Source organism: Parasteatoda tepidariorum, chromosome 7, assembly GCF_982258835.1.
Source record: "Parasteatoda tepidariorum strain Cologne lab strain chromosome 7, Ptep-v5.0, whole genome shotgun sequence".
Taxonomy (NCBI): Eukaryota; Metazoa; Arthropoda; class Arachnida; order Araneae; family Theridiidae; genus Parasteatoda; species Parasteatoda tepidariorum.
In genome coordinates, this window is record NC_141761.1 from 14,390,372 (window position 1) to 14,417,792 (window position 27,421).

The 27,421-nt window shown below is 29.7% G+C and overlaps 1 long non-coding RNA gene and 1 pseudogene across 2 annotated transcripts in view; both read left to right on the plus strand.

The window, feature by feature from the left end:
• Window positions 1-8,397: 8,397 nt before the first annotated feature.
• On the plus strand, window positions 8,398-13,333 carry LOC147806881 (uncharacterized). Its single transcript, XR_015435333.1, has 4 exons — window positions 8,398-8,834; window positions 11,330-11,461; window positions 11,795-11,821; window positions 12,829-13,333. It is a non-coding gene; the product is annotated as an uncharacterized LOC147806881 (long non-coding RNA).
• A 1,169-nt stretch (window positions 13,334-14,502) lies between these two features.
• Window positions 14,503-27,421, plus strand: part of LOC147806882 (nonsense-mediated mRNA decay factor SMG8-like) — a 59,877-nt pseudogene continuing 46,958 nt past the window's right edge. The window contains exons 1-6 of the transcript XR_015435739.1: window positions 14,503-14,535; window positions 16,186-16,292; window positions 19,493-19,659; window positions 20,367-20,455; window positions 21,486-21,619; window positions 26,384-26,595. The product of XR_015435739.1 is annotated as a nonsense-mediated mRNA decay factor SMG8-like (transcript). The remainder of the gene's footprint in view (window positions 14,536-16,185; window positions 16,293-19,492; window positions 19,660-20,366; window positions 20,456-21,485; window positions 21,620-26,383; window positions 26,596-27,421) is intronic.

A 27,421-nucleotide genomic window follows, 5' to 3' on the forward strand; every position in this document is an offset into this window, starting at 1 on the left:
TCAATCCTAATTTTCCATTATTACAGGTAATTTATAAAATCAAATTTTTGAAATATGACTGAATATTTTACACTTGGATTTTATATTTTAGTATAAAGTACCGATTTTTCAGTAACTATTGCATTGTTTTTCGAATTCAAAATATATATTTTACTTTTAATTAGAGAGCTTGAAAATAAGGAATACCGGTGTCCGATCTGCGTCGGTTAAAGAATTTTTCTCATTGTGTACTAGCATGTTATCAAGCTAAATTCCGTTATTTCATGTAATTATTTTTATTCATTGAAAGCTCTTTATGTACCTGGTTATCAAATTTAAGCAGTTTTTGCATTTAAAAATTAGACTACTAAAGTTTTTCAGAACATTTTTAAAACTTTCAAAATCAAAAAAAATATATATATATATATATATTTAGTAACATTTTGAGACTAGGTTCAACAGAACAAAATTTACTGAATAAAATCAACTATTTTTGAAGTTCAGGATTTTATTTTCTTTCTATTTGTACATTTTTCCCCCTTCTATTTTAAAGTGTGGAGACGGTATCGATTTCAATGGCGAAATTTTTAAGCTTCTTAAAATAAAAAAGAAAAAAAAAAGAAAGAAAACATGAAACATAATTCATTGCAATCTAGTACATTTTACAGTTTATTTGATATCACCTTTATGTTTTCTGAAATAAAACATGGAAAATTGAGTTTCCTCATTTTGTGTTTTAAAATAATTCTCTCCAGTCACTATCGCGCAAGCTGATATTTAACTTCCACTGTTAAATGTTTGCAATCAGATAAGAAACCTCAAAATGAATATAGAAAACAATGAATGCATCGAAATGAGTTTTAAAAAAAGAATGGTAGTTACATCGCCGACGTCACTGACTGAAATCGGAGCGGCACGAGTCTCTTCAAAGGAGTGACCTTATAGCAGAGAGAGAGGAAATGAGAGTGGAAAAATCCCAGTGGTGGTCAAATGTATAAACAAGATACTGGTGACCGGGGAGGTTATTAAGGAACATTAAGAGGATGAATGAGATAAGGTTTGTGAGGGAAGGGGACAAAAAGTACCTTGCAGGCGAGAATTCCGACAAGAGAGGAGTGCGCATCACTCTGGGGGGTCCGGAGTAGTGATAGTATTTTATGAATCCTGGAAACTGTAACTATTAAATTTTTTCAGAGTACCTAGCCTGATAAGGCTGTCTGCTCTTTCATCTCGGTTGAAAAGGAGGAGGAAGGGAAAGGGGAGCGTCATATAATCGCATGATTAAGAAATCGCATAGTACATGAGTTAACAAATTTGAACTGGGTTATATAATATAAATCGCAAAATACATATAAAACATTAAATAGGGATGATAATAATACGAAAGATAATAATAAGAAACGGAAAAATTACTCACAATATATACAAGGACTCCTGGAAAGAAAGTAGGGGGTCGAGATAAGGAGCTGGTGGCGAAGGATTGAAGTGACTGATAAATCAACGCTTCTAGGAGAGTGGAATTACCCTGTGAGAAAAGAAATGTAGATTTGTACACAGTTGCAAATTCGGACATCCCCGATATAAAATTTAAAACCAATCCGGTGTAGGCTAAAATATGAGTTTGTTTTCAGAAAGGATTTGAAAGAAAAAAGTAGAACAAAAGAGATAATACCACGTGAGAGACAACAGCGGGGGTTATGTGGAAAGGGATGCTATGTAATTTTTACTTTATAGCAATACTTGTAGTTTGGAATTTTTAACCAGAATATTTTTTTTATTTACGTACAGGATGAATTAAAAAGTCAAGTTAATAAAAGTCCATGTTAGAAGTGATGTCCAAATTGACAGGGTTTTTGGGAAGAAATAAGGCCAGTACCTAACTTCACCCTTCAGGATTTTCGGCCGGGGCCCATTCCAAAAATGTGTGTACTTCATTTCTTATCGTTAATTTAGCTATTTATGTATCATGTTGTCTAATACAGGGTTATTCATAATTCCCTCCGGGCAGGAACTGTACTATCGCATTGATGTATGCCGTGTGACCAAGGGTTCACGCATAGAACACCTGTAATGTATGTAAGTAAAACTTGAATAGTTTCGGAATAATTTCACATGTTTCTTTTTTTCATATTCGTCTTCTTTTTTTTACTATAACGCTTCGAAACCCCGGTGGGAATTATGAATTACCCTGTATATTTATGAAAATGACTTACTTGTTCACATATAACTGGGACTACAAAATATTGTACATTTAACACTAGAATCAGGGCTCGAAAAACAGCCCGTCCGCCCGTCCTCGGCGGTCAAAAATTTCCCGCGGACAACGAATTTCTCGAATCCGACGTCCGCACGGACGGCCATTTTCCCGTTAATTTTCGTGATACATTTTCAATTCTTGTTATTAGAATTGATGTTTTCTCTGTCTGGGAGTACTGCAGTGTTTGAAAGGGGCTTTTCAGCAATGAACTTACAGAAGAAAACCCACATTACTTACTGGTCTTAAACAAGAAGCGTTAAACGTAATTATGAACATCTACCTAAATGGAAAACCCCCTTCCGATTTCTGTGCAGAAACCTCTGTAAATCATTGGCTTGATTGTAGAACTGGCAAACGTCATATTTGATTTATTTAAAAAACGCAGTACCCTCGGATAAATTGACATTCCAGATAACTTGACCTTAGTCATTTAAATTATTTCATAAAAGAAATACGAGTACTAGGTTACTATTATTAACCTAGTATTTCGTTTATTACTGCATAATGTATCCCAAGTAACTACTAATTCATTGTGTAAATTTACATAAATGTTTGTAATAAATAAGAGAAAATTATATTAAATGTTTGTAATAAATAAGAGAAAATTATATTTTTATTTATTTAGAAACTACGGGATAGTTTCAAAGGAGGACGGGTACATTGTTGGGCAAGCCGTCCTCGGGGACGGGTAAAATTTCTGAGTATTTTCGAGTCCTGACTAGAATGTAAAATGTTATCTTATTTTAAAAAAATTCCTTTTTGCTTACAAAACGCAAATAAGTGTTTAAAGACACACCTAAGAATAATTACAAAACACATACTAAATACAGATTTTAAATGGTTTGATACACTTAAGTTTATTGAGAAAGATTATACATCAGTTTGCATTGAAATAAATGTCTGTCATAAAGATTTCACATTTAAAAATTTAGATTATTTTCAGTTTTTAAGAATATTTAAAGTAAATTGTAAAAAAAGATTTCGTAGCAATAATTTTTTTTTAAAAAAAGCTATGAAAAAAAGAAAATTAATGCAAAATTTAAAAAAAAAAGTCATGAAATTAATGTTTATAATTTGCGCAAAATATAAATCCATCCATCATTTGAAGCACAGCCCACTAAATTTTCTGATCTGTTGTTAATTAATAAAAATTAATAATAAAATCATTATTTTTTTTCTTCTTCAATATTGTTTATTGACCGGGAAACTTTATTTACTTCACCGGATTTTTTTTTTTTTTTTTTTTTTTTTTTTTTTGAGCAGTAAATTTGTAATCAAATCAACTGTTTAATGTGGACCGTGGAGCATCCATCAATGTTGGAAATCACGCCCGAGTCACCACTGAAGGGTCAACCTTCATCTATCAAAAGGTAGAATCAATGTCTTATATACAAGGGTATTTAATATTTATAGTGGTAGTTCTTTCCTCTTCAATAAAGCAAGTTGAGACATCCAACTCCTCAAAAAAAAATTTATAATGTAGAGAAAATCCTTTCGGCCACGCCTACTGGTACAAGGTTACTGATATCAATCAAATAACTAGTGAGGAAAGCGAGATCAAAACAACTAAGGATATCGAGGAAAGCTTGAAAATTTTTCTCCTTATCGTCTTACAACCCCTCTTTTTCTTCCAGCCATCAAACGTGTTTTGAAATCTTCAGTCCCGCTTTCTTCTTTAGTAATTCAAAGAATTTCGTAACAATTTTTTGTTTTAAATTGCTTTAATTTGATTAGTTAGCCCTATTGCATGTACTTTAGATGATTCTAAAAATATTCATCTTTAAGCCTGGTTATGAGTGAAAATATCTTAATAAAAGGGTAAACATAGAAACACGCGATAGTTTAGCGTAGTCAAGACGATAGTTGAATTAAAAATGGCAACTTTAACTGCTTTATCTAGTTAAAGCATCTAATTTCTTCTCTCTTTATAGAGTCTCTGGCCAAATCATTAGACGCTAAGATTCTATGTAAAATCTTAACTATCAGGCGATACTCTATACAGTTGTATTGTTTTTACATGACTTTTTGCACTTGGCTACGGTCGTGTATCCATTGGTTACATTAGAAGAGATATCATATAAATTAGAGGATATATTATATAAATATAGAATATTTATTATAACAGATATTATATTATAACAATTAGACCAAATTATTGCACGAGTTTATACTTTTATATTTGAACATACATGTAATGGATTTTTATAGAGGAGATTTTTTACATTTGTATTTATTTTTAACGCATTGCATGACAATGTTAACCCATTGATACACTAACGTAAGCAAGTGCAAACCGGTTTCAGTCACATAAAAATAATAAAACTCTATAATATTTCATTATAATTAAGATTTTACATAGAATCTTACAGTGCGTCGAATAATATGGCCAGGAACTGTATATCAAAAAAAGTTCTTTACTTTTAAATACTCAATTTTTTCGATTCTTCGCTGGGCCCATATCCAAGAGGTCGTGGGTTCGATCCTCGCCGGCCGAAGACTCCCTGTGTAGTAAATGGTGACTGATGCACGTTAAATTTGTCGAGTCTCAAAGTCCTCCATGTTCCCACAACAAATCAATGCCTCTGGGGGTATTGATCCAGGAGTTTCCCTGTCTTCTGGATTGGTTCAAAATTACAAGGCTACGGAGTTGAACGTAAGTAGTCGTAAACCCATGAAATTGGGTCGGCTGTTCAACGACGGTTATAAAATAAAATAAAAAAATATAAAAGAGAGGCAACTTCAGTTCATTTCAATCAGTAAAGATGAAACGTTTTGCTATTACCACATGATATATATGAAAATAAATTATATTTCGACCACCAGGAGATATATCTATAAAGCATTTTTAAAAAGTATTTTATTTTGTCCTTGTCTTTCTCCATATAATAGTTAGCACAGGCGTCACTGAAATCGAGGATGGTGTAAAATACAATATGAATCGGTAACAATATTCTGTATGGCCTACACTTAATGTATAATGTATACTATTGTTTACTTCATCTATAGGTATTCCTCTCTAATTATTATTGATTGCTAATTTTAAGGGAATCATTTTGGTGGACACTTTAATAAATTTTTATACTTTTTGGGTACAACTGACAATGTTGATACTACTACCAGATCAAAGGTTAGCTGTCGAAATTTCAAAAAATATATACATAAGCTGAGAAATATTTATAAAACATTTTTAAAAAGTATTTTATTTTGTCCTTGTCTTTCTCCATATAATAGTTAGCACAGGTGTCGCTGAAATCGAAGATGGTGTAAAATACGATATGAGGTGGGAAAGAAATTCTGTATGGCTTACATGTGATGTATAGTATTGTCTATTTCGACTATAGGCATTCCTATCCATTGCTTTATAACTATTATTAATAACTGGTTTTAAGGGGATCATGTGGTGGACACTTTAATAGTTTTTTATAATTTTTCGGTTCAAATGACAACTTCGATACTAATAGCAAATTAAAGGATAAGTGTCAAAATTTTGAAAAATATATGCATATGCTGAGAAATATCTATAAAGCATTTTTAAAAAATATTTCATTTTGGCCCTGTCTCTCTCCATATAATAGTTAGCACAGGTGTCGCTGAAATCGAAGATGGTGTAAAATAAGATATGAGGTGGGAAAGAAATTCTGCATGGCTTACATGTAATGTATAGTATTGTCTATTTCGACTATAGGCATTCCTATCCATTGCTTTATAACTATTATTAATAACTGGTTTTAAGGGGATCATTTGGTGGACACTTTAATTATTTTTTATAATTTTTCGGTTCAAATGACAACTTCGATACTAATAGCAAATTAAAGGATAAGTGTCAAAATTTCGAAAAATATATGCATATGGTGAGAAATATCTATAAAGCATTGTTAAAAAATATTTCATTTTGGTCCTGTCTCTCTCCATATAATAGTTAGCACAGGTGTCGCTGAAATCGAAGATGGTGTAAAATACGATATGAGGTGGGAAAGAAATTCTGTATGGCTTACATGTAATGTATAGTATTGTCTATTTCGACTATAGGCATTCCTGTCCATTGCTTTCTAATTATTATTAATAACTGGTTTTAAGGGGATCATTTGGTGGACACTTTAATAATTTTTTATAATTTTTTGGTTCAAATGACAACTTTGATACTAATACCAAATTAAAGGATAAGTGTCAAAATTTCGAAAAATATATGCATATGCTGAGAAATATCTATAAAGCATTTTTAAAAAATATTTCATTTTGGCCCTGTCTCTCTCCATATAATAGTTAGCACAGGTGTCGCTGAAATCGAAGATGGTGTAAAATACGATATGAGGAACTAACAAAATTCTGTATGGCCTACATTTAATGTATACTATTGTCTACTTCGTCTATAGGTGTTCCTTTCTAATTATTATTAATTGCTGCCAATTATTAATAATTTTTGGATTCAACTGACAACGTTGATACTAATACCAGATCAAAGGTCAGCTGTCGAAATTTCGAAAAATATATGCATATGCCACTAAGAAATATATATAAAGCATTTTTAAAAAATATTTTACTAAATAGACCCCTGGATCAGTACAGCCAGAGATATTGATTTGTAATGGGAACTTGGAGGACATTGTGACCTCGATAGATTTAACGTGCAGAAGTCACTATTCGAATGGTAATATTAGATCAAAATTTAAATCATAATTTTAATACTAAAACTTTTTAAAGCATCAGGTCCTCTTAACGCTGCAAAAGCGAAGAGATACACAGCGGAAATATTCTAAACACTTTCAGAAAACTGCATATTGGCGATCGAAATCGGCTACAGGTGGCGCAGAGCTAAACTGTCTACCTTTCCCCCAATGGCAGGCACTGAATTTTAATATTTGCCTATGAAGATGCCGGAATTGTTACTCATTTAACGTTACCCAGTGGGCACCTGTGAACCAAAGTCACGAAGGCGAGCAACATTGCCCATAAACTGTCTACCTATTGGAGATCGAAATGGGCTGCAGGTGGCGTAGAGTAGAACTCTGTACCTATGGCAACACTTCACATGCTTTCCTCATTAGCGTGTGGAAAGTTACAGAGGAAGGAAGAAGGTTAGTTTCTCTCTTGATTTTCATATAGATTAAAATTTTTTAGCTTGGAAAACTATATGGAACTGAAAACTGCATTAAAAATAGTTCTGAAGAAAGGTATCACGAAAATTTTAAAAAGTATTTTTATTACATAAAAAGGAAAAATATAAGAAAAGGGAAAATATCGTAGTACATTCCTATACAACTGAAAAGAGGGGGAGAGGGAAGGGAGATGGGCTGAAGGCATGAAACCGGTCTCTCCCTGGCGTATCCGAGTGTTGCGATCGCCAATGACAACACTTTACATGCTTTCACCATTACATTAGGGTGTGATGAGTCATTGGAGAAAGAAGCCGTTAGCTAATTTTAAATTAGGGAACATTATATGGAATCGAAAGCTACATTGAACATAGTTTTAAAACAAAGCATCGTGGAAATTTTGAAAAAAATATTTTTGTCAATGAAATCAAAAAATTTTAAGAGTGGGGAAAATATCGTAGATATGTAGTAATATAATACGTGCGTAGATATGTATCAAAATATCGTAGAGCAACTGATAAGAGAAGGAGAGTGAAGGAGGATGGTCAAGCATACCTTTATCTTAGAGTGTGGAGAGTCATAGGAGAAGGAAGTACATTAGCTTCAGTCTTGATTTTCAAATAGATTAAAAAATTTTGCACTTGGAAATTGCATGGAACTGAAAACTACATTGAACATAGTTCCAAAAAAAAAGCATAATGGAAATTTAAAAAAATATTTGTGGTAAATAAATACGGAAAAATGTTAAGAAAGGAGAAAATATCGTAGTACAGTCCAATACAACTGAGAAGAGGGATAAAGGGGAGGGATTGAAACATGGAATCGAAAGGTATTCTTCCCAAATTACGTGTCCCGCAGTGGACTGATCGTTAAGACACGGTTCCCAGCAGATCACCGAAGTCAAGCATCACTGGCTGCGGTCAGTGTGGGGGTGGGTGACCACTTGGATCAGCCTGCGTAGGGACCGAGGGTGTGCGGTATTAGTCCTCGTTAAACTGTTCTACCGTAAAGTGCACGACTTCACGCGCAGGTCGTCGGGCTACCGAAGCAGGGGTGCCTTCCCCTCCGCAGAGGATCAAAATTGTGATGGCGTGTCTTCGGATCATCCTCCGGGATGTTTCCCAGACCGTCGCCAATAGCCCATTGTGCAGCTCTAGTGCAACGTAAATTAACAACAACAACAGCTCTAGTGTGACGTAAATTAACAACAACAAAACCAGTGTTGTTTGACTTCGGTAATCTACTGAGACAATTGTCATCATTAACTTTCAGTGAAGAACACATAACTGGAGCAGAAATAAACAGGCGATAGCTTCAAAACAGTATTTTCCTCTTTGCAGCAATTTCAGATGTGTTGTTATTAAATAACCGATGAGGTGTTTCTGGTTATTTAAATTTTACTACTTTTAATAAGAATATTGGAAGATTTTTATGATGTCAACTCCAACAGAGGATGAAAACACTATAGATTTTAGTTTATTTGATCTAGTCAATAAAGATTTAAAGTAAGGCGTGCTTTTAATTATTTTTTAAAATGCTTGAAAGTAATTGAATTATTGATCTCTGCTGAAAATTTTTTTAAATGAAAATTTGGGTGATTTCGTATTCAGTATCTTCATAATAATTTCGCCCTAAAGTTCTTTGTTGCCCTTCTAATCTTGAATAAGAATAATAGAATTTCCGTAAACATAAACATTGGTGGTTCTAAGTATATTGAAGCATTCTTTCCAAAAAAAGATGTAAATAATTATTGTGGTTCCTGATCAGAGTACCGCAGAAAAATCTGAGAATGTTATCAATCTGGAAAACCTGATAGTCTTATCAAAATACTTCCAAGAAAGGAGAAAGTGATATTTTGTGCTATGTACACTACAGCATAAAGCACAAATTAACGAACTTAAATTGTCATACTATAGTTTCAACTCAATTAACAAGAATCTTAGGATAGTTCTTTTAAGAATCAGAAATTTATAACATAAAAATATTATGATTTTAAGGCTTAATTGAAGTAATTTTTTTATGCACTTTTAATAAATTTTCCTTTCAATGTTAAAAGGTACATGATTATGGTACAATGTTAAAAGGTACAATTTTTTAAATTAAATTTTTTTTCTAGAAAGATTGTTGTAATAATATCTCTGCAGAAATGGTTTTATTTTATAACCATGATTGAACAGCTGCCTAATTTTTGAGTTAACGACTACTAACATTCAACTACGTAGCTTTGTAATTTTGAACCCAATCCAGAATACAAGAAAACGCCTGGATTAAGTATTGGTAGAAATTTGCATTTCTGAAGGACATTTTATGGAACTAATCATTTTGCGGTTTTCCACAGTTAGCCTCACTACAAGGAGACTTTAAACCATAATCCGTCTACCACTGAGGATATTTTATGTCGGCACAGTGGCCGGTGCAAGTCGGATGCGTAATTCATTTTGACCACCCATGGCTGGCATTAGAAGACAAACGCTCTATCCTCTGAGCCATCATGGCTCTGCACCCCTACATTGAACCAAAACAGAAAATAATATACCTTCTCTAAATCAGTTCTGTCTTCTCTTGTACGAATTGTTTACCCTTTAGTTTTTAAAACCAAATAGTAGCTCATGAAAAAAAAAAGTCAGAATTATACAATTTTAACTATAAAACTAGTAGCCTATTCCATGTAAGTTGGCTCAAGCAGATACTGATTTGGAAATATCTCACTTTATTGGAAGAAAAAAAAATAGATTAACTATATGAAATATTGTGACCCCACGAAATTCAGAAGATGTTCATGTCAAGTGAAAAAAAAATTGAGGGTCCTTGAAATGAAGATGGGGATCAACGATAGTGGATCTCATATAAGCAGGTCGTAACTTTTAATTTTGGCATTTCATGAATGGACTAATCAACATACACTGATCATGCATAATTACTTACATTATACTACCTTATAATATGAAGATATCTATCTATCTACATTCTACATAATTTATAGAAGTAGCTATGAAGTAAAAATTTTATTAAAATTTAAGTTATTAGGATAATTTTTCGATATACGAAACTGAATTATTATAAACTAGCAGTTGCCTGCAGCTCCGCCCGTGTACGTTTTTATTTTCTCTGCGTGTATGGTTTTGTTTTGTAACAAAAAAGTATTTTTCCGCTGTAAATTGTAGCCTCCCAAGTGTGTAAACTCTTTAGCTAGCTACACCTCCAATTTAATCTGCGCACAAGATACGGGAGATTTGTTGCTCAGTTTTTATGAGAAAACTTAATAAGCAAACCGGCAGTACACTACTACGGTTTTGTATACAAACTTATTTCCCCAATTATAATATTAGTAATGGAGTACAGGTTTTATAGTGCACTATTTTATTCCATTTACATATTAATTAAATTAGTTTGAATTTAATTAATAAATGCATAAAATTAATGTGTGTTTTTTTCTTAAGTTTTTCGCACTACGCTTCATTACAGTTAGAAATTTAAATCTTTCACAATGAATAGCACTATACCAGCTGTCAAAAATGTATTTAAAGTTGATGAATTTACAAAAAAATCAATATCAGTTAAGCAGGGGGTCTGCCCAAAACTGAAAAACATGGCAAGGGGTGTATGGGACAAAGAGGTTCAGGAACCACTGGTCTAAGTTTTATTTTTTGAAAAAATTATTATAATTTTTTTTTTTTTTAAATTTGAGACTTGGACAAGAGACCTTGTACACTTTAATAAATTACAACTACATTTACTTAATAATAATTTTTTGTTTAATCTAACAAAATAAGTATCTTTAAAACTACTATCTGTATTTTCCACTTTGAAGATGGGTTTCTGAAAGTGCACATTTCCATAAAGAAAGCAGTTTTCATGACTGAATTTATTTTTCTTAAAAGTTTAAAATTGCTGCTACTTGAAAATCTATATAATGGTGTTTTACTTTTTCATTACATTTTCTGAACATGAGAATTCATCTGGAAACCATTGTTACTAATAATTTTTATTTTATGTTTAGAAAATTCTTTTTGGAAGAAAAAGTAAAAATGAAAAAGAGGTGGTGATATCAGTATTCGGCAAGACTTCCCTGAATTCATCTCAATTTAAGGATCATCTCATTGCTGAGGTTTTGAATAAACATATTTTTGAGGTTAATATTAAGTCATTTTAAAATTAAGTGTAACATTTATTCATTTTCAAAATTATTTCCTTAAAGAAAATCTCAAGTAGCTTTTTATATTATAGAAATTTACTATTAGTGTCATTTAAGTAATTATAACTCTAAAGTGAACTGTAATTACTTTAAATTTACCAATGTCAGTTTAATATTTCATTGTACTTATAGTTTAAAGTTCTTTTTTTTTTACTCATTAATCAGTTTGTGATATCTAATCTGATTAATATGCTGTGTTATGATGAAATCTTTTTTAATGTGTAATTTATTAAGAATAGTACTTAATTGTTATTTTTTTTTATTCTTTAGAATGAAGAAGCTTGTCAGTCTACTTCTGTAAGAAAATGTTTTTTAATTTATACTAGTTGGGCAATCCATTGTGTAATGTATAGTAATTTTATTTGTAGTTTTAAAAATGCAAAGAATATCATTAGATGGAGATAGTCAATGTAGAAATGTAACTCTCCCTGTGGCAGAATTTTTTTAGGTTTTCTGCGACAAAAACTCTCTAGTGCTAATATCTTTCTACAAGATACTTTCAATAATAACAAAGATGTAGGTTACAAATGTAAGATAACAAAAATGCTGTGTTTACAAAAAAAAAGCAATGTCTTTTTTTTAAATTGATTCATGTAATATTTTTTTATTCTGATATTATAGGCGATGTACTTGAAATTTGTTGGGGGGAGAAGCGTACTAATTCTTTTGTTTACAAACAGGGAATTCAATTTTTATTTTCGTCTTTTTTTAAAAGAAAGGTGACCACTCAAAGAGCATTTGATATTTAGGGAAGATATTTCAGCTAAACTAAACTATTTCATTTACTATGGCATTATTTAAATTTGTTCAGCTGTTCCTTTTTTTCCCTCAAAATTTTAATTAAGACTAGCATAGTTAGTCGAATTTAGCTACACACAAAATCAATGATTTTGTTTCCTCATAATATATTGTGTATAATATGTACAGGGAAAACACAGTTATTTTTTTTTCTAATTTGAGTGGCAACCCTACATTAACATTGATTGAGCATCATTATCGTCAGTTAAAGTATGGCAATGCTTATTTTTTGTTGAAAAATCTGGCTATGCACCCTATTTCATCCAAAAGCTGACGCTTACCATAAAAAATTCAACCTAATCTTAAGAAAAGCACAGGGCTCATTTTGTGTAATAAAACCTTTGTTTAAAGTGAGAGAAACACATTTAATAAATGAATTTTTGATTGCATATTTAAAAAATAAATTTATTCACACATTATTTCAACTATTAGTATTTTATTTTTTGTCTTTTTTGTGTAATAATTTGTCTATTGTAACATTTAAATAATCTATATATTTTTTACAGGATTGCCACTCCACAGGGAATTTAAAAATCACCTAAAATAACAGAGAAAATGCTGTAAATTTTAAAATTTTCCTTACAAACTGGGAATTTTATTTCTTATTTTTGTCTTTTGAAAAATTCAGAACTCTCAAAAAACAATCTATGGGATATTTAAAGATAATAATTCAGCTATTATTTCATTTATTATACCATTAAATATGTTCAGCTGTTCCTTCTTTTTCCTCAAAGTTATACCAGCAATTTAAACTAGTATAGTTAGCCCAAAATAGCTCACAGAGGAGAACAATAATTGTGTTTCTTCTTAATATGTTGCATATAACATGTGCCAAAAAAATTTTTTCTTCCAAATTTAAGTGGCAACCCTGTTTTAAAAAATTTAAAAAATTTTTTTTAATTAAGTTTGTTAATTCGTTTCAATAATGCTCTCAATAATTATTTGAAATGTATATTTTTATTAATATAAATTTACAGTAATTCATAACCATTATAATACTGATCTTTTACTTTCAAGAGGAGTTGTGAAGTAAAAGGATATTACGATCCTTCTGTCAGCGCCATATTTCTTCAAGCAACTGGCATATCTGATACAAGTGTTTTAGTTCGTAAATGTAAAGAGTTAGGAACAGAGTTGGAAACAAAGGTAAAAATCAAAATTTGTGTTTTAATTTACTTCACTTGTTTTATTTTCTCTCACTTGGTTTATTGATAACTAAGCATATATTTTAATTACTTTTCGGGGTTTTTTCCCAACCCTTTTAAATATTGACTAAGTTGTTCTCAGTGATAAATTGTCAAGATTTGCTGTCACCGATTGCACAGCTCTAGTGTGACATTAATAATCAACCTTAATTATGATAGATTTAGTAGAAATATTTTGTCTAATATTAATACCAAAAATATGCATGAAAGATAAACTTCTATTCATATATTTTGTACCAAGGCAGTAAGAGAATTGAAAAAGATAACTTATCAAATTTTTTTTATAATGGCACCTATATTAATATTGGCTTAATGCATACGTTTCCGCTTTTTTAAAAAAAAAATTTTTTACTTAAACTTAATTTTTTTACATAAAATAACAATTTAATCAATAATGTACTCTCCGTTGTTGTGTATGACTTCCTCTCAACATTCAACCAGTTTAACGATGCCTCTTTGACAGAAATCACCTGAAAGCGTCTTGAAAAAGTCGTCCAACCAAGCCCATAATTCGACGTCATTATTGAATTAAACGCCACATGAAGCATTTGAGTAGCTCTGTGCTTGCTCTCTCTAGCAGCTTCTGTAGCTTTGGCACCTCGATTAAACTCAAAATGAATGTGGGGTCGGAAATGCTCGTTTTTGTCGACTTGACACTCCATTTAAATGCTCCAAAAAGTAACAAAAATAAAGTCAACAAAAAAGCAAAATACACTATTTTTTAGAGCGAAAAATTCTCTTTTGAATAGCACAAAAGATTATGCCAAAACATTTCATTTTAAATGCAAATTTTTTAAATTAAGCAAAGCGTGGGAACTTGTGCATCTTCCCAATAAAATATGTATATTAATTATCATTAAATTTGCTCTTATTCCCTTTTCAATGGCTCAGTAGCCCGGGATGAGCTCAGGCTTTCTCCAGTACTTTTCTCTAGACATTCCTACTTTTCACAACTTATTAGACTCTTGAGTCATGATGGCTCAAGGGATAGAACATTCACCTTCCAATGTAGTGAACCAATTATCAATATTTTTTTTTCACATTAGCTAATTTGCTCACTCTGTAATTTTATATTTTCCATTTGTCTCTCTCTCTTCTATCAGTTAAAATAGTGTGACTTTATTATATTTTACAATATGAATTAATTAGGTCGGAATAGCCTGGTTAGTAGGGCACTGGGCCCAAGTCCAAGAGTTCTTGGGTTTGATCCCCCCAGCCAAAGACTCCCCATGTAGTAAATGGTGACTGATGCACGTTAAATCTGTCGAGTCGCAAAATCCTCTATGTTCTCATAACAAATCAATACCTCTGGGGGTACTGATCCAAGAGTTTCCTTGTCTTCTGGATTGATTCAAAATTTACAAGGCTACAGAGTTGAGCATTAGTTGTCGTAAACCCAAAAGTGGGTCAGCTGTTCAACGACGGATATAAAATATTAATTAATTCGTAGCTTGATTTTTCCAGTACAGCTTTTAAAAAAGTAATAGAAACATACCTTAATCTCTTTAAGTAGTTGACATTTTAATGTTTAAACAAAATAAGTTTTTTTCCTTCATGTATCAATAAATAAATAATTAAGCTTATATTTTTAGAGCTTCTTAGAAGAATGGAGTGATTTGCATCTGGATTTTGCTAAAATATTACTTACTCTGTTCTGTGTTTCTCATATAATCATTGTAAGTATAAAAAAAATTTTTTTTTTGCTTCTTTATTGTCTATTTAATAAAAAAAAATTATTTGCATGTCTGTCCAACTGTGCATCAATCCTATAACTAAAAAATCATTTGTGTTGGAGTTTTGGAATTTTTAAAGTAGGTGTAAAAAGGAACTCCCTCGAGCCTAAAAGTTTTCCTAAAATGTCAATTAGTTTGTTTGGGAAGGTCATTTAAAAAGTGAATTTTTAATATTGTTTCAACATTAGATATTGCTACAAATTAATCTGTATACAATTCTTTTTCAAACATTAAGAGATAACATCTCTGATGTTTGCTTGCGTATAGCTCTGTTTGATCAAGAGCCACATTTATTGCATACACTTGGTTAATTATTTTTACTCATTATGTAAAGTAAGCTTAAAGATCAATAGCATGTAAAGGTTATGTCACGGTTTTAGTATTTCTTAAATTATCTGAAACCACATGTTTATTTTGTTTAATTACGCTTTTGAAAAATGGTTCTATAAAATTGAATAGTTTAAAATTAATAGTAGTTGAAATAAAAATATCATGTTAAATATTAAAAATCAGAATAATTGTGAAAATTGTTTGATTTTAGTGTACTATGAATAACATGAGTTAGAACTAGATGATGCTTAAATTTTAGCATGATGGGATAAACTTATGAAATCATGTTTTGCATAATATAATATAATAATTTGCTTAATTTACAGAACTGAAGATAATAAAAAATAAATAAAAATTGTGCAATTATTTTAGCTTTATTAAATGTGTCAATGTATGCCTTTCAGCTTGAAACAATATTTTTATATACCAATTAATTAATTACTTACTTTCTTTTTTATTTTCTACAGGCAATCAAAGATCAGGCAATAAGTAAAATCTAAAAAAAAGTAGCATCTAATTAACCAATGTTCTTTTTTTATTTAAGCTATTTCATTCTTTTCAACATACTTAGTTTATGTATTGATTTTTTTTTTAGTTGAAGAACTTTAATCTTTTTCTCAAATCTTTTTTTCCGATAACGCATCCAAAAGCAGGTTTTGATGTTAGCTACATCCAGCTTTTCAGAGCTCTAGACACAATTAGGTATTCTTATTTCATTTCTTTTTTTAATATGCAGTACTTGTATGCTTAAATCTGGTTATGGCTACTCAAGAATCTAATAAAATAAAAAGATAATAAATCGTATTCAGCAATCTATAAAAATTTAGTCTACGAGATTCACCCTATTTTAATCCCGCTATCTCCACGGAAAGTAAAGGACAATTTTTAAATGGAGAGTGGTTCGTGTGGGATTTCGATAAAGAGATTATTTTAATCACTTGCGTGATATTTTTTACTTCAGTTGAAGGTGTGAAAATGATGGACATTAAATTTCTGACATAATATAAAGCCATCAGATGAATAGGCAGGCATATCCTCTGGAACCTGTAATTCTCTAGCTAGAAAAAAAAAGTAGCTCACATGAAAATTCATGTCAAAAGTATTAAACCAAATATAATTTTTTTTTTTTTTTGTATTTATAACAGGAAAAAAATGAAAATAATTTTAAGTATCAAATTAAATTGCTGCTTTTCCTTGATGTAAGTGTTGGATCAGTTTTAATTAAAAGCATTAATGTTAAATATAGCTCTGTTTGATTACTCTGTATTATTGCTTTGCCAATCAATTGATGAGGTTCTTATAAATGTACAAAGAAACAGACGACCCTAAGTAACTTTTGATCTAATGATCAGGGCTCAATTTTAATGGTTCAAAGGTTTGACCTCAAATATGATAAATAATTAGTGCAGATAATATTATTTTAACATACAAAATCAGACACAAAAACATACTTTCTCTGAATAGACATAGCTTTTTTCCAAGGGATTCATATTTCTGCACTCCCGTAATGTTAATTTTACATTTTGCATATTTCACCATAGCTCAATATAATTCCATGCAATATATAACTTTTAGTAAATATTTATTATTTTATTTAAAAGTGGAAAATATTTTAAATTGTAAGCTATACAATTTTTTACATATTTTTAAAGATTATAATTTTAACTGAAAAAATACAAAATTTGTGAGAAATCGATTGAATAGTTCCTAAGAAATCGAATTTTGAAAAAGTTGTATGTTTTAAATTTGATTTATCAGTAACTATTCAACTGAATTCGCTCAAATTTTGTATTTTGCTGAAAAGAGTTATCAGATAAAAAGCCAGGCTCTTGATAAAAATTTTCATATATTTTCTTACTACCTTCAAATCAAACATATAGTTCAAAATTATATTATTCGATTATATATGTCTGTATTTTTTAATACAGTTTAACCTGTTTATCTCGAATCTCATGGGAAAGGCAAAAAAATTTGAGATAAAGAGGTTTCGAGTTATACAGGTACTTTAAAAATATTTAATTTAATTAAGAAATTCTATTAAAAGTGCTTTAATTGTTTTTAGTAGAAAAATATAGGCATTTCTTCAAATTACTTATACCACATATATTTACATAACATCTATTTACATAATATTTTTTTAACATACATTTAACACTGAAAGTAATTTTTAAAAGATTTTTGATGTATAACTTTATTTGTTTCGATTATTCTTTTAAAGGTTAGAAAGAGCGCAAAGCCCAAATAGATAACATTTTCCTGGGATTCAAGAATATTTTATTAGAATTCTACAGCTTTTTTCTACCTCTGTTGCATTCACTTTTGGTTCATTAATATGATCTTCAGCTTCTTCCTCATCATCTGATATTCCTTTGACATTATCTATGATTTCTGCATCTGTCAATGTTCCGCATGTTGCCAGGCAGTTGTTCACTTGTAAAATTCTTCAAAATTAATGCCAACATTAAATCCAGATTTTATTGCATTCCATTCTGGCAAATCTGGCACTGTATTTTCAGCATCAGCAGTTTCTTCTTCTTCACTAATGCCTTCAACCTCTTGTTCATCATCTGCACAGCAATTCTTAAAACCATTTTGGATAAATTTTAGAGACACATTTCTCCAGGCAAAACAGTAATTCTGATAGCATCCAACACATTTAATTTTGGAAGAGAACTTTTTTCATCGATGGCATCTACAAGTTTGCATACCAACTGTTTTCTACAGTTCACTTTAAACTCCTAATTATCCTTTGATCCATTGGTTACAATTTTGAGGTGAAAATGAATTCTTAGCTTTCATATCTATGCTGAAAAGCTCACCCCTGGTGGTCTGGTCACTACTCATTAACCCCTCACTTAATGCCAGAATCATTGTATTCTTCTCTAGTTAAAGAAAGTGCAGGGATAGTGATTGACATTCCAAGAAACACCCCAACCAGTTCATCCCTACTTCCTGTGTGTTCACAAAATGCATCTCTGTAGCAAGTTCTACTGATAAAGAAAGTTTTGACATTTGTACTGTATTATTAGAAATTCGAGAAACGGAGGATTTGAAGGGGAAAAAATTTGACATAAACATGAAAAATACATTGATTTTAGACAGTAAATGTAGGGAATTTTAGAAATATCGAGATATAGGGGTTTTCAAGATAAACAGGTTCAACTATATAAGTAATTTAATAGTTATGATGCTGTTATAGGCCTTACATATTTCCTAGCATTTAAAATTTCTTTAATTTTATGGTTTAATTTTTATCTCATTTTATTAAAAGCAACTTTAAATATTCTTATTATTTTCTTAACAATCAATGCGCAGCCTGCCTTTTAATTTAATACGAATGTATAACTCATTAAAAGAGTGTTAAGTTAAATATTCTATGTTAAGTACAAAAGAAATTTTCACTATTACCAATTCTTCGACGATAATAGTATCAAATGTCATGATTCAAAAATAGATCATCTCAAATAATGTATCTTATATTTACCTAAATTTTGGTTTATAATTTTTTAAGAATTTTAACCTTTGTTTTGCCAATTAAATATTATCTTGAGTTTGTATTATCCCACTGGCAGTTTAGCAAATGATTAAAATTAGGAGGAATGTTTTTCTCCTATATAGTAACATGTAAAAACCAGTTTTGCTATGCGGAGAAGACCGCACATTAAAATGCGACTTTTTACATGCAGAACTGTCAGTGGGTTAAAAGTCTGAGTGGGTTTATACTTTTTAAAACTGAGCGTTAGCCCATTTGTTCTGGGCATGTTTTTGACAGACATAGTCAGCTCAAATTTAATGCCATTGAGTACATGTCTGAATATTTTGTCGTTGTTTAGTGGTTGTTATTTTTACTATCTTGCGATATTGTATTTCATGTGTGTTAGTGTTTTTCCTTCTTCTTTCAGATTGAAAGCATTGCCCTGTTTTAAAGAAGTTCTATCCGATTTGGAACTTTCTGCAGAATGGAAGACCATGCTCTCCCCGTGTTCTGTTTGTGTTCGAATCTTCTCCTTTGTACACTCCACCCGACAATTTGACTTCTGGCGAATTTTCAACAAGACCAAAACCAAACGTATGTTGTTAAAAAATTACTGGCATCCAGCTTGCACTGGCCACAGTATTGACGTGAAATATCCTCACTGGTAGACGGATCATGGGTTAGAGTCCCCTTGCCGTCAGGCTAACTAGGGGAGGTTCTTGTATTCTTCCTCTCAATGTAACGCAAATGTGGGTTAGTTCCAGCGAAAAGTCCTCCACAAAGGCAAATTTATCCCTGTACTTGATCCAGGAGTTCCCTTGTCTTCTGGATTAGGTTTAAAATTACAATGCTATAAAGTTGAACAATACTAGTCATAAACCCAAATTTGGTTTTTCTGTTCAAGGACGGTTATAAAATAAAAAATAACTTTAAGAGGATTGGTATGGTTTTGCATTTATTTTCAATTTAAGAACTTTATTTTCTTGAAGGACAGATATTTTTTAGAATTTTTTCGCAAAATTAAAAACAAGATTCTGGCTGAAGGACCCAATTTATCATTATTTTAGATTATCATAATTATGAGTAGATTCTCATAATTTCATAGAAAAGGGAATTTTTATAAAAATTCTGGTTTAAGCCCGGATAATTAATAGCATTCAATTTCGTTTACTTAATTTATATTTGCTTGTTGTTCATTTATGCTATATTCATGTTGTCTCCCAGTAGAATAGCCAATTCTCGTTTGAAGTTTTATGTCTTATGTGGTCATGTACAAATATTATTTTTTTAAATTTCTGTAGAAACAATCCCCTCTCAAAAAACTTGAGCACTCATTGGAGGATGAAATTTATAGAATATTGAGAAAAAGCAGAGTTATAACTAATGTCAGGTATTTAATTTCTATCAATATTTTCTTTGAAATCTACAGTGAACTTTTTGGTTCAGTCAACACGTTATGTTAAGCTCGTAATTTAAATTACTGAAAGTGCAAATTGATCAGAAATTTTTTTTTTAAATATATTATATGCATATTTTATTATTTTTTTGTCACTTTTTTTATTAAACTTTTACAACGTTAAATTTGATTTTAATGCACTTATCTTAAAGTTAACAAAAAATAAATTAATAAAAGTTAAAAAAGAAATTAATTATAGCAACAAATCAATATATTTCCATTTCAATAATAATTGCACTAAAAGTAATCAAAAAACTAAAATGATAATTGCACTAATTGTAAAAAATTAAGTAAGTCTATTTCAATATTCTTTGCAAACATCAGATATTTCGAATTAAAAAAAAAGAAAGGAAGTATACGATAAAGTGAAAATTTGTTTTTTCTGCTCAAAATTATAATTTCTACTTTAATATATTAATATTTTCTTATTTATATTTATATATTAAATATATAAATAAAATATTAATCTGAAATTAAATATTATTTATTAGACTATATCTATATTTTAAATATTCTTTAAATACTATATAGCCAATAAGTCGTGCATTGCCATAGATTATATACATATAGAATATTTATCATATCAGGTTTTATATTATTATATTGTAATAATTAGACCAAATTATTAGATGCATTGTAGTTTTTCAAAAATTACATGTTTTGCAAGAGTTTGCTTGCAATACTCTTATATTTAAACATACATGTAATGGGCTTTTACTCAGGTGATTTTTTAATATACTTCCTATTTGTATTTATTTTTAACGTATTGCATTACAATGATAACCCATTGATACACTAATGTAAACAAGTGCAAACCGGTTTCAGTTGCGTAAAAGCAATGAAGCTGTATAGTATCACCTGATAATTAAGATTTTACTTAGAATCTTATAATGTGTTGAATAATTTGGCTTAGGGATTGTATATATACACACATATATTTATTACATAAATGTTAATTTTGCAGTGGAAACTCTCTGTTTGCGGTTCCTGCTAATCAAGAGTTTGTCTACATATTCTCCACAAAGCGATATCTCTCAGATTTTATTGGATTCTTTTTGTCTCAAATAAGGTTCCACTGCCAAATGACTAAAGACTTGGGTATGACTTTCATTTAATTTCGCTTATTAAACTTCTTTTTTTACAGGACAAATGTCTTCGAAGTCAACCTCATTTACAATAATTATTTCTTATTATCTCTTGTAACAATAAACTTTTTTTAACTCTTGACTATACATGTTTTATAAAAGTAAAGGGTAAATCACCTAGAAAAAGTGAAGTGCCTCATTGCTGAAGAAAACAACAGCATTTGCTATAGATTATTATTAAAAAATGTTTTGTTATTTTTGCAATTTTTTAATTTTACAACAAAAAATTTTTTTTTTTTTTTTTAAAAATGCAATTGTAAGAGTTTTTTTGTTGTAAAAAGACATCTTTCATGAATTATTCTACTTCTTGTTCTGTATTTTACTAAAAATTTCATATTTAAATTGCAATATAATATTTATTTCCGTTTTTCATTGGTAAAAAAAGGAGACTACTAATTTTTGTTTATAAAATAACTATGTAATTAATTCAAGATTTATTTTCTGGCTTACTTTTTTCCTTGAAGACCACCTATTCTAATCCTAGGAGACCCTATAGTTTGTCTAAAGTAAGAACTCCCCTAGCTCATTTGTCTAGAACCGTGGCAGTGACTATGGTAACAAGGTATAACTATTTCAAGTAGGGGTGTGGGGTCATTATTTAGGACAGGTTTCGGCTCTGGTCAGCGGGAGAAAGGGAAACTTTTTTTTTCCAGTCTACTACCCCGTGACAGAATCATGGCGACATTGTCGCAGAACGTTACAGAGTTCATGCCGAAATTCTTTTGAAAAGGACAAATTTTGAGTTTTCTCGTAAATTTGTCTCTTGAATTCCACGTAATGTTTGAATCATACATTTAGACGTGCTCAATTCACGCAGATAGTATCGTAAATCGATGTAATGTTTTGATTGAAGTTTCGGTAGTTATTGATTTTCACGTGATTTGAAACAATCTGAAATTTTTCATATTGTTTAATATTTCATACAATATGAAAATTTTGAATCGTGTATTTGAGTATTTGATTTTTAAGGCAGTAATACTATTGAATTTTTAGCAGTTATTGCTATTGATTTTCTCCATAGATTTTAAATCCGATATTTTATGTACGATATTATTTATTACAACCTAATCTTGAAATGAAACACGGATTTGAGGAGACCGATTCGAGTGAGTTCATCATTGATCTTTTTTTCGGCAACGGATTTCATGATTTTAATTAATTTTTTTATTGTGATTATTATTTGAAAAATGTGGCAAGGAAAATAATTAGTGTACCCCCCATCCAAAGAATACAAGAATATCACCATATTAGAATAAAAAATTATTACATGTTCAATTAAAAAATATAATAGTTTTTCTTTTTTTGAAAACACAGCACTTTTATTATTTTAAATTAGTAACGTATATATGTTTGTTATTATTAAAAGTATCTTGCAGAAAGGTATTAATGGTAGGGAGTTTTGTCACAGATAGCTTGAAAAAATTCTGCCACAAGGGTTAATTGTGTTAATCTTAGAGTGAAGAGAAGTTACCCGCCCTGAAAAGTGCCATTCTTGTTTCTATAGCAGCAGACTTTGTGGCGGGGGAGTTCTGAAGGTAGACAAAATGTAGGCATAATCTATGGTCAAAAGAAATTTTAAATACAGTGTAAAGTCGCGTATCCGGAATCGGTGGGACTTCCAGAAGTCCGTATAATAGATTTTTCCGTATAATACACCCCCAAAGTAAACAAAGCTTAAAATGATTTAATAAACGATCTGAATCTAAGAAGCAAAAAATAAATAAACACTATTTTTAAGGGGAATAATGTTTTAGCATTAAAATATCTAATCAATCAAATATAAAATATTAAAAAAAAATATTATTGCTGAAAATATGGAAAACGAAAAAAATTTAACAGTTACGAAAATATTAATCCGCCATTTTGAACTAGAATGATTCAAGCAGGAAGGGGAAATTCTGGAACAAAGCTTAAAATGATCTAAATCTAAGGAGCAAAAAATAAATAAACATTATTTTTAAGGGGAATAATGATTAGAATATCTAATCAATAAAATATGAAATATTAGAAAAAAAATATTATTGCTTAAAATATAGAAAACTAAAAAAAATTGACATATGAAAATAATATTCCGCCATTTTTAACTAGAATGATTCAAGCAAGAAAGGGAAATTCCCGTCATTCATTAAGGAGGGTAGATGGAGGAGAAAAATTCATTTCCTCCTTATTTGTGAAAGAAAATAAGTGTAAAGAGGAGATCATTTAAGTTGAGGGTGGGGAAGTAACAAATTATTGTTTTCTCTCCACTCATTGGCTATCAATCAAGCATAAAGGCGGGACACGCTGATCGGGTTCTCTTTATTTTTTCTTTTATGACTGAAAGAATCTGCTAAAGAAAGAATGTTACCCCTTTTTCCCCCCGCCTCCTAAATATTACATGGTATGGGGAAGAACGAATGTTTTGTTTCTCAAGGATGTGTATCCTTTTAGACCTACTCAAATTTTCCATTCTGACTCCTCCTCCACCTTAACGCTTGCCCCGTTTACCCTTTTCCACAGTATTTCTTCTTTCAATAAAAAGGTTCCAGGAAATGCCTCTTTTACTAGCCACCTGCATGGGAAAGGAGGGGGGGACTCAGTTGCGGTCTTTTGAAAACAAATTTCCCTTTTTTTCCTACATTCCAAGGGAGGAGCGTCACTAACGGTCACTCAATGGTCTTGGTAGATCTTCACTTCCCCTTTCTGGTGATTTATGGGTTCGATGCATAAATCAGAGGTTCAAAAAAGAAATCAAGCTAGAAAAAGAGAAAATTTGTCAAAAGATCTTTTTTTTTTTTTTTTTTTTTTCGGAAAGGGAAGATGGAGAGATGTTTGTTTATTTTGATTGTTAAAAAGTGTCCGGGAAAGGGACGTCCGGATATGGGACGTTACACTGTATATGGTTTGCTTACCATCACATAGAATTTCAAGTGCACTTTTATTTAAAAATCAGAATCTCCTGTATAATCATAACCTTTAAAATTTTTCTATTCATCAATCATATTTTTCTTGTTTTAAAATTGCTAAAGGCCAAAGATCAAATTGTTCTAATTCCATGACGTCATTCTCACAAAGCAATATTTCAAAATCTAAAAAAACATTTATTACACATTAAAAAACAAACACTATAAAGGAACATTTATCGCTATTTATGTCTACAAACTGTGATTTGGTTAAAACAGACCCATTACTTATGCTTGAAAGAGAAAATTGAAAAAAAGAAGTCATATTTCTAACCTATCTTGAAACTTTCGTCCAGACAGAATCATGCAATGACCTCTGATAGTAAAGTAGAATGTATAAAAAGTTAAAATTATTTTCCAAAAGAGAGATTAATTATTGTGAGACTGAAAAATAGTGGTCATTTTATTAATGTTTAAATTAAGAAAAATTCCCCTAATTCAGAAAAATCACTTGAAAATTTTGCATTGAATTAACTAAAATTATTATGTAATTTCTTTTTAAAATATTAAAAAGAAAAGATGTATATAAGTGAGTGATTGTGTTGTGACATCTGTTATTAATGTGCTATGACATATGTGTTATAATTTATATTTAATAATGTTCTAATCATAATTATATTATAAAATTTCATAATTTTAAACCTAGGCAAAAAGTCGTGAAGTCTGCTATTATTACTAAAATGATAGCATTGTAAATTTTTCATGTTTTCTGTGATACACAATTTAAAGAATGTTTTTTTGAAGGGTTTTTGCAAAGGAAAATGAAAAGAAACCATTATTAAAATTCTAGTTACATTAAAGATATTTTTCTCAAACTTGAGGTAAAGCTTTAATTTGGAACTGTATAATGCTTTTTTGCTGAATGGAATTTATTCGATTTTAAAATAACAAAATATTTTTGAAAAAAATATTAAGCATTTTTATGAATTTTCTAGTTTTGTAGAACTTTTTCACCCAGAGAAAAATCTCGTTAAAATCAATGAATATTTCGTATTTTTTTCATATTTTTATGAACCTTTACAATGCAGTGATGAAGTAACTTTTGAAATATTAAATAATTAGGGCATAACAGCTTTATTTTATTTATTTTTTTTAAATTAAAGTTTTGGATTTTTCTTCTTTTTGAAAAAAGTTTTTTACTTTGAAATTTTTTAGTTTTGAAGAGAAATGTCACTAAATAATTTAGCAGATACAAACTCACAACAATTTTTAAGAAGTGTTATTTTATTGTAATCAGTTGTAAAAGTTACATATTATTTATTAAAAATTGATGTTTCATATGAAACAGTTATAAAAGTAACACATTATTACTAAAATATTGTTTCATATTAAACAGTTTGAAAATACCATATTATTTACTTAAATGTGTTATTTTGTAATAAAGCAGTGGTAAGAGTAATATAAACTAAAAAATAATAAAACTATAAACTTTTAAGGAATAAAACTATTGCTGTTTCATTTGAAACAGCAATAAAAGTGACATATTATTTGCCAAAATTTGTTGTTTCATACTAAACAGTTGTAAAAGTGTATTTGAAGGTGTAGGTAAATTAATGAAAGACATATTTTTGCAGAGCCTTTGAAAATGACAAAAAACAATCTTACTATATTAAGAAAAGCATTCTTAATATGTCATACTTGGCAATAGAAAAATTAATATTCTTCTGATCATTAAAGGGTTTTTTGTTTTATTTTGTTGCATGTGTTTTGAATAAAACTATTCTAGATTTTCATTTAAAGATACTTTGTTATAAGATTGTTTTTACACCTTGCAGATATTTCTGATTCCAAGCCAAAGAGCAAATCTAATATCCTAGGAAATAATTTAAGTTTTCCGTATGTAAATGGTTTCACATTCGAGCCATTTTCATCCAATGATAACTCTGAACTTAGTTTTTCCAAGTTTCTGTTTCAACATATAAATCTAGCCTTGACAAAGGGATTCGATGATAATGTTGGTCAATTTCCGGTTCCTGCTTATTTCGAGGTATGTTCCTCAATACCTTCATCAAAACTCCTCTTTGTATGTATCTCATGTATTTTTTTTTTTTAAAAAAATCTTATAGCTCCTACCTAAGTTCTTATTTATATATTTCTTTTTTGATTTTTAAATATTATCATACTCAAAGTTATTTTTATTTTTTGTTTCAATTTTTAAAAAAAGTTTAAATGCTTTTGCTTCTGATCAGGAAAATCATTGTATCATTTTGTATTTTCTTTTATTTGAAGATGAAGGAAAAATTCACTTGATTTAAATCATGATTAAGATATCACTTTAAATCACTTGATTTTTCAAAAAAAATCATTAATTTATATAAATTGTGATATTTAATTTTAAAAAACATCACTAACTTAAACCAATTGATTTTTTTTTATTTTTAAATTATTTAATTAAGCCTAAAATATTTTTGAAAAATATATATTTAATTAATATATATTTTTATATAAGTCTAAGAATATATATTAATATATTCTTATATAAGTTATTCTTACATAGTCTGATTTCATTGAAAATATAATATTAATTGGTATAGCTTGAGCAAAAATAACTATGATTTTATTAAATAATAATGTTAACCAGTTATTAACTGTTTAGCTATATTGTTTTTAAATAATATTAAGTATTATTAATGCATTTTTGCATATGCTTTAATTGATATAATTGTAAAAATAAATAATAATAATCTGATTTAAATTCTACAAAATATGATTTAAATTAATTCAATTTTTTTTTAAAAAAAAAGATCATACTTGCTAACTATCAAGATATAGTAAAATTCAAGCAAGAAAAAGGCAATTAATAAGTATAATAA